The sequence below is a fragment of the Nycticebus coucang genome, chromosome 17, assembly GCF_027406575.1.
Source record: "Nycticebus coucang isolate mNycCou1 chromosome 17, mNycCou1.pri, whole genome shotgun sequence".
In the NCBI taxonomy this organism is placed as follows: Eukaryota; Metazoa; Chordata; class Mammalia; order Primates; family Lorisidae; genus Nycticebus; species Nycticebus coucang.
The window spans coordinates 14,852,335-14,861,486 of NC_069796.1; the positions used below are offsets into that span (position 1 = coordinate 14,852,335).

The 9,152-nt window shown below is 44.4% G+C and overlaps 1 pseudogene; it reads left to right on the forward strand.

Moving 5' to 3' along the window:
• The first annotated feature begins 347 nt into the window (after positions 1–347).
• Positions 348–1,672, forward strand: LOC128568487 (52 kDa repressor of the inhibitor of the protein kinase-like; annotated as a pseudogene).
• The last annotated feature ends 7,480 nt before the right edge of the window (positions 1,673–9,152 follow it).

A 9,152-nucleotide genomic window follows, 5' to 3' on the forward strand; every position in this document is an offset into this window, starting at 1 on the left:
GTTCTCGCAAACACAAGATTTCTAGAATGCAAATGATTCCAGCAATAACAACAATCAAAGCAATAATGAAATAAATGTAAAGATAATATATCTAGTAAGAAAAGTAGGCCAAGTCGGCCAGTCAGCCTGGCTCCCCTCCCTGGCACTGATGGGTAGGCCGACTGCCCCGAGGAGACGGGGAGGGGAGGGCTGAGCTGATGGGGGGGCTATGTGGGGGCTACGATGCCAAACTTCTGCACTGCCCCCAACTGCACTCAGAAGAGGACACAGTCCGACCTGACCTGGGCCTTCTTCAGGTTCTTGCAGGATCCGACCAGATGCCAGAAGTGGGCGAAGACTTGCAGGAGAGCAGACTTAGAAGGTAAAACACCTGATCAACTAAATAAACATTATCGATTACGTGCCAAACACTTTGAGACCTCCATGATCTGTAGAACTCGCCCTTACAGGACAGTTCTTCGGGACAATGCAATACCAATGATATTTGATCTTACCAGACATTTGAACAATCCACACAGTAGACACAGAAAACGAATAAAAGAATTGAGTGAAGATGAAATCAGGACACTGAAACGGAAAACAATTCATGAAGCTTCTGAATAGGAACAAAAACATAAAGAAACCAAGAACAGCAATGCTCAGAACCCCAGTGCAGAAGGGAGATTGGTGAGAACAGGATGAGGACATGTTATCTCTAACCCTCCAAAAGAAGGCAAACAAAGAATATCTAAAATCTCTATGTGAAATCTTGATTATTAAGGGAAAACAAAACATGCCTCATGGGCCTGAGGCTGAGGAACTCCCAGAAGGTCTCTTTACTCCTGATAACTTGTGAGCTCTGCTGGAGTGCAGAGTAAATTCTGGTGAAGGGGTCCTGAGAGAGTGCCTTGAGACGACAGCAGTTAACACATTGTTTTGTTCAAAAGCACAGCAGAAACATGCTAGAAGTCTGGGAGAGCTGCATTCAGGAAGAAGTGAGAGACTCAGGCGTCTATTCCCTCGTCACAGACGATGGAGTGGACACAGCAGGGGAAGAGCACCTAGCGGGGCTGGTGAGGTTCCTGGATGACTCTCTTAACCCCAGAGGCCGATGCAGAAATTTTGGCTGTGAAATTCCACACAATAACTGAGAAGTGAGGGCTAAATATGGGGTATTGTCGTGGCCAGGCTTACATTGTGTCCAGTGGATTTTCTTCCGAAATGAAAGTTGTTGCTTCTAGACTTTTAGAGAAATATCCCCAAGCTATCTACACGCTTTGCTCTTCCTGCGCCTTAACTATACGGTTGGCAAAATCAGTGCCTGTTATGGGAGGATCTGTTGCATTGGGAACAATTGAGGAAGTTTGTTCTTTTTTCCATCTATTGCCACAACTGCTTTTAGAACTTGACAATGTAAATTTCTGTTCTTTTTCAGAACAGTGAAGAAAGGGCTAAAGAACTGAAGGAAATTTGCCATTCTCAGTGGACGGGAAGGCACGATGCTTTTGAAGTTTTAGTGGCCCTCCTGCAAGCACTTGTTTTACGTTTAGATGGCATAAACGGTGCCACAAATGTTAGATGGAATAATTGCATAGCTGGCTAAGCATTTTTCCTCTGTAGTGCAGTAACAGATTTTTATTTCATTGTTACTATTGAATGTAACAATGTCCTGTCTTTGGCTCCACACCTATAGCTCAGCGGCTAGAGGGCCAGCCACATAACACTGGGGATGGCGGGTTTGAATCCAGCCCGGGCCTGCCAAACAACAATGACAACTACAACTAAAAAATAGCCAGGCATTGTGGCAGGCGCCTGTAGTCCCAGCTACTTGGGAGGCTGAGGCAAGAGGATTGCTTAAGCCCAAGACTTGGAGGTTGCTGTGAGCTGTGACACCACGGCACTCTACCTAGGGTGACAGCTTGAGAGTCTATCTCAAAAAAAAAAAAGTCCTTTCTTTCACAAGGGCCTTTGGGAAAAATCTCCAGGGGCAAAACTCTGATGTCTTTTTTGCAGCCAATAGCTTGACTGTATTCACTCAATGAAGGGATGGAAACTATTGAACTTCATCATGAGTTTTGGTTTGAGGAAGCCACAGATTTAGCAACTAAACTTGATATTCAGATGAAGTTCCCTGGGAAATTCCACAGAGCTCAGCAAGGTATCTTGGAACCTCAACCGACTTCTGAGAGTTACTGTAAAGAAACTCTAAGTGTTCCCACAGGGGAACACATTATTCAGGAACTTAAAGACATATTCTCAGAACAGCAACTCAAAGCTCTTAAATGCTTGTCTCTAGAACCTGCAGTCATGGGTCAACTCAAATTCAATACATCAGAGGAACACCATGCTGACATGCACAGAAGTGATTGACCCAATCCTGACACACTTTCAGCCGAACTTCATTGTTGGAAAATCAAATGGAAACACAGAGAAAAGATACTGAGCTTTGATCCACCATGTATGAAGCTCTTCACCTGCCTGACGTCAAGTTCTTTCTTAATGTGTATGCATTGCTGAAGGTCTTGTGTATTCTTCATGTGATGAAGGTTGAGAATGGGCGTCATGAAAATGGATGAAAACATCTCAAAGCATACTTGAGGAACAGTAGACAGACCAAAGGTCAAGTAACTTGGCTTTGCTTAACAAATTTTGATATTAAACACGATCTGGATTTAATGGTGGACACATATATCAAACTCTACACAACTAAGTCAGAGCGTCCTACAGATAATTCAGAAACCATAGAAAATATCTAAGAGACTTTATGTTTAAAAGCTTTCTCTTGTATTTGATATTTGAAGGAAGAGCTATAGGTGGATGTAGGCCACTTAATCACTGAATATTGTTGCCCATAGGCCTCCATTGAATACTTTAGCCCTGGATAATCTACTTAGTTGAATGCCCCTGGTGAACGCTCATGCTTTGAAGACCTATCTGTTCTTCCAGAAGATAGCATTAAAAGTGCCAAATTTTACTTTTTTGTGATCTCTGCACTGTTAAATTGTTTAGTTAAGTCATTTTAGACATAACATTTCTATCATGGTAGACCCACGTCAGGTATTGAGTTGTCAATTCTTTGAAGAAATAAATTTTGAAGAGGTATGAAGGAAGGAATACATTTTATAAAATGTTACAATAAAGCCAATGATTGACCTTTGGAGCTAGTAGAAGTTTCAAATATGTTGCTAAAAATCTGTGGACAGGGCTCAGTGCCTATAGCACAGTGGTTATGGTGCAAGCCGCATGCACTGAGGTTGGGGGGTTCAAACCAAGCCCAGGCCAGCTAAACAACAATGACAACTGCAACAACAACAATAAAAAATACCCAGCCATTGTGGCAGGGGCCTGTAGTCCCAGCTACTTGGGAGGCTGAGGCAAGAGAATCACTTAAGCCCAAGAGTTTGAGATTGCTGTGAGCAGTGATGCCACGGCACTCTACCAAGGGTGACATACTGAGACTCCGTCTCAAAAAAAAAAAAAAAAAATCTGGGGACAGTTAAAAGAAGTTACCAGAGAGGGCTCGGTGCCCATAGCACAGTGGTTATGGTGCCAGCCACATACACCAAAGCTGGCAGGTTTGAACCCAGCCCGGGCCAGCCAAAACAATGACAGCTGCAACAAAAATAGCCAGGTGTTATAGCAGGTGCCTGTAGTCCCAGCTACTTGGGAGGCTGAGACAGGAGAATCACTTGAGCCCAAGAGTTAGAGGTTGCTGTGAGCTGTGATGCCACAGCACTCTACCGAAGGTGATGACATAGTGAGACTCTGTCTCAGAAAAAAGAAAGAAAGAAATTACCAGAGAGAAGCTTGTGAAGTCACCAAAGGAGGATTTCAGTGTAGATCGTGTCTTTATCGACTGAACTTAAAGGAACAAGTGACAGTTAAAGTTTGAATGGCAGAGCCTGCCATTGTTACTCCACATCTTTTCGGCAGTCTGTGTTGAACATTTCTCTTTCATGTTTGACAGGATCAGAGGCCGTGGATACTGACAACGGACTGACCTGTTTTCTTCTGTCTTTTTCCATGACTTTAGGTACTGCCTCGTCTTGATTCATAAACAAAACCTAGAAAAGTTACAAAAAAAAGTGTTTTGTGGTTTATCTAGAAATAATATGGAAAATATTGCTGTTCTTTTTGGAGAAGAAAATCAATTTTGTATAATTTATTTCAATCTAAATAAAATGGGAATTTTGGTTATAAAAAAAGAAAAGTGGGGCCAGTTATTCTTCCTTTTTGCATAAAGCAACAATGACGGTAGTGATTCTTATAGTGCTTAAGATAATGTTTACAATCAGGAGGGTATATATTTTCATTTCAACTTTATTAAAAGATAAAAGACAACATCTAGGATTTTTCTTGAAGAGATACTTAAGGTCTGACAGAGCTCACTTATCCACTCATGTGAGCCCAAAGTATCATCTTAGTTTTTTCTGCTGGGCCAGGAGTAAGGCCGGGATAGCTTCACTTGACTATGATGAATCCAGGGCTTGACTCCCATGAGCTCAACATGGGAGCAAGACTTCACAGGGCCCTGTCCACTGGGGCCTCGGCTGGTCACCAGGATGTTGATTTCTCTAGGTCTTCAGTGGTACCCAGTCTCCAGGCCAGCTGTGGAGTAATGGAACACCCACCAGGAACCACAGTTTGTTAGAAGCAAACTCATGAAAGGCAGTTAGAGTCAGACTTATGGATTCTATAGCATATCTAATCATATATGATTAATTGACAAGTTAGCTGCTAGGATTACATAGCTTATAGCCTAGAGCTAGAGCAAATGCAGTGTCTCTCATATAGAATTTCAAAAAGGTTCAACCTGAGTCGACTACTAGGGGTTGTGCTTACCTTGAGTAGGGCAGAAGGCAGTGTCTTATTGCAGGCCAGATTAGCATTCTGACAAATCTTAGATAGGGTCTCCTTCATAGGATGACTCATCTCTTCAGTTTTTCCAGCGGGCTCAAGGCTGTCTGCAGATTCCAAGTTAAACCAAACGCTTGGGGAGCATCGTACATGATCTGAGCCGTGAAGGCAGCACCATTGTAACCCTGAGTAGAAACTGGCACTCCAAACTATTAGGGCTTTAATGACTTCAGAAGCCTTTTCTGTCTGATAAGAAAATGCCTCAACCCAGCTTGAGAAAGTATCTACAAAAATGGGTAGATATTTGAAATTTCCAGCTACACTTAGCATCATGATAAAATCCATTTTCCAGTCCTCTGCTGGTCCATCATCCCTGGTCTGAACTCTTTGTGGCCAGGGGAGAGGGCTAGCAGGCTTGTTCTGAGCATTGAGGAGATATTTTTTATGGTTTTCTCTCTGCTCCTCTTCAGATATAGACCAAACGGTAGATGTTTGCATCCACTGTAGGGTGGCATCCCTGCGACCATGGGTGGAGCCATACATACACCTGACAACATCATTCATAAGATAGTTGGGTGCCAGAACTCTTCCTGTCTCATTGTACACTCAGGACTGAGTCCTGGCCAATAGAGCACTCTTACCACGTGCTCTCCTGAATATATGGGAGGTTCAGGGCCAAAATCTACTTCAGCCAATAAGGGTATTAGTAAAGTCACTGCATCTTCTTTCCCTGCTGTATCCTTCACAGCCTGACCTGCCTGGTGATCACCTCTTGCCAACAGAGGACCTGGCTGCTGATGTCCAGGGCAACACATTATAGCTACTTCGTTAGGAGCTAAAGTGGCATCTAGCAAAGCTATATTTCTTTAGCATGTTTATTTCTTTGTTACTGGAGGTTAGAAGTCCCCTTACTTCCATATGGCCCGTTGAGTCTGAACAATAGAAAAAGAGTCCCTGGAGTCTGTGTAAATGGTCACTTGTGCTCCTGTACCTGGCTGGAGCGCCCTGGTAAGGGTTACATGGACTGCCTTCTGTGCTTAAATTTCCAGGGAGGAGAGCTTCGGCCTCTAATGTCTGTTATAGGTTACTAGCGTGTACCCAGCTCTCCCTTATCTCCAAGTCATAAAACGCCTTCCATGGGTAAACATCTCTAGGTCTGGGCTTTCTAGAGCAGTGTCCATAGATCCAGCTGGCTGGAATAAACTTGTTCAATTATTTGCAATCAGGTACAGGTTCAGATGACACTTGAGGAAGTAAGTGGCAGGATTTAATGCAGGCACCATCCTCAATTATATTTGAATTGTATAAAAGGATGGCCTGGTGTCTGCCAAGCCTCCCAGAGTTCAGCCAAGACCCTTCTTTCTCTTCCAGAAAAAGGAACATATGGGGTGAGTGGTGTGTACCTGTGGTGAGTTGGCCTTAGGTAAACTTGTCTGCTTCTTGAAATAGGTAATAAGTGCCAACAGCAGCCCAAAGGCAAGAAGCCATCCCTTTGTAATCACATCTAGTTGTTCTAAAAACCAAGCAATGGGGCTCTTAGTATTTCTAAGAGGTCCTGAGTTAACATTTCTAGGTCCTGAGTTAACATTCCCAAACGTATTCCTTGCCTCTTGTGCATGAAAAGATCAAAGAGTTTTCTTATATTTGGGAATCCGAATGTTGGGGTAGTCAATCGCTTTTTCTTGATATTAAAAAAGGCCCAGTCCACTCTAAGGGCTCATTATCTCCTTCACTTAATGCATCAGATAAGGTGATAAGTCCAAAGTTGGCAATCCATATACAGCACAGCACAGCTATGCCTAATAAGCCCTGCAGTAGTTGCTATGGGGCAGGTCTGGCTACACTGGCCAGGGCCTCCTTCCAATCAGGAAGCAGGTGTCACTGATCGGAAAGTCCAAACCCGGGACATTTCACTGAAGGCTATGAAAGCTGAGCCCTTTTCCTGGATGTCTTTTCTCCCTGCTGAGCCAGAAAATGTAGCATTACTATAGTGCTCTGATCAGATACCTCCCTTGTGGCGCTGGCAACTAATATGTCATTGGCATATTGCAGGGAAGTCCCATCCTTTAATTGGAGGTCTCAGAGCTCTTTAGCAAGAACCTCCCTAAAGACAGCAGGAGAGGTTTTCAAACCCTTGGGAAGAACTGTCCAGCATTGATTTGTTTTCATAATTGGGTCTTCCCAAACAGTTCTTGTGATTCTGCGCTTAGAAGAACGCAGGAAAAAGGCATCTTTCAAATCTAGGACCATGAATCAGCAAAGCCCATCTGTCAGGGCTGTGAGTAGTGTATAAGGATCGGGGGGAGGACAACCAGGGGAATGTCTTTTACAGTTTGATTATGGGCTCTTAGGTACTGAACAAATCAATATTCCTTAGTCCTGGGCTTCTGGACCAGCAGAATGGGTGTGTTATACAGGGACTGGCAAGGAACAGTATCCAAGCTGAAGGAAAGTGGACAACAGAGGCCACATTCTCTGTCATGCTTGTTCCCTTCATGGGTGTCATGTGAAATGAGGTGGTGCCATTTCTGCCCACCTGGACTTGCACTGGGACAAGTCCAGTGCAAGTTCAGTCCTTGTCTCCCACCCACCCACACCTCCAGACATGCCTCTCAAAGTACTTTTTCAGGAATAGGAGCAGGGTCAGAGGCTTCTGGTTGTGGCAGAGCAGCCCCCAAGGAACAGGCCTGTTCTGGAGGGACCCTGATAGTCAGCTGTCTCGGAAGGAAGGTAACTTTGGTGGAAAGATTGCCTCCCAGCAACTCAGGCTTATGTTTCAAAGTGGGTTTGGCCTAATTAGCACTCCAAGGGTTGGATTTCTCCTGAGACCCAAGTCACTTTTTTGGTTTTTGAAGACAGTTTAGATAGCTGGGTATTTATTACTAAGTAAGTGCCACCAGAATCGATCAGAAAGTCCAGAAGTTGATTTTCCACTGTCATCATGACCTGAGCTCCATGTGGGAAATGTGGAGATGTTGCTTGGGTCAGGAGGAGACTCTGAGCCCCATCATTCCTAGTTCCCGTCCAAAACATCTTTAGCTTCAAGCCTCCCAGCTAGGTTAGGGGGTCCTTCCCAGCTTTAGCCTTTGAAAGTGTGGGCAATCTCTCTTCCTACGTCTTTCCTGTTTTCAACAGGGACATTGATTGGACCCACAGTAAGACGTCAGTTTTAGTTCCGTGTCTGGAGCCCAGGGGTCCGACTTTGTATGGAGCACCTGAGGGAGGTCCCGCTGCAGTCCTGGAATCCCTTGAGTCACAGCAGCAAGCAGAAGGCTGACCCGTTGTTCCATCTTCCATCGTTGTCTCCTTCTGTCGCCCCATCTCCTCCAGCGAAACAATCTCCTCTGATTGAGATAGGCATACCCAGAGCTCCATCCATTTGTTATACATTTTTCCAAATGTCAAGAGTGCTTTGGCTGATGAAAGTCACATTTGCCATTTTAGCATTTTCAGCAGTTTCCAGGTCAATGTCTGTGCACTGTCAGCATTTCTCTTTCTAAACAATCACAAGACCAATTTGCTTTTGCCTGGCTACGCCGCCAGTCGACGTTTCAAGTGTCAGGATATCTTCACAGTCCTGCAGTGAGTCATGGACTTGCTCTCATTCCCTTCTTTTTTTTATGGAAAGGAGCTGAAACTAGAGACTTCCCCATTGAACAACAGTGCCAGCACTATATAATGCTTCACAGCAGATGAGACTATTAACAAAGACCCTTCCTGTCACTCTGAGACTGGGTTTACCAATCCAGGGATGAATAGAAGGATTGTTTAAATGAACTACCTCTGCTGTAGCCCAAACACTGACCTTGAATAAATGGCATGATTGTTTGCAAAAATGAAGCGTTCTAGCAACAAGTCCCTTAAGTCCAGAATTACATGCTGTTTTGGGCCCTGTTACACATAGGTTACCAAAGGACATCCCTGTACCCTCTCCTACTCCAGTTCCTGATACAGTAAGAGAAGGGGTGTTACTCATTCCAGAGATGCTTGGTATACAGATGGCTCCAGCAGGGGAAACCCCTGTTCTTGGAGTGCCGTTGCTATACAACCACAAACTGATGCAAGCTGGTTTGATATGGGAACCCCTCAGAGTAGCCAGTGGGCTGAGTTGTGAGCATCTTGGTTAGTCATCACTCATGAGCCCTGGCCCCTGGTTCTTTGCACTGATGGGGCTGGGCTGTATTTAAAGGCTTAAATATGGGCAGATGCAGCAGCTCACACCTATAATCCCAGAATTTTGGGAGGTCAAGGTGGGAGTATTGCTTGAAGACAAGAATTTAAGATCAGCCTGGGAAACATAGTGAGACCTCATCTCT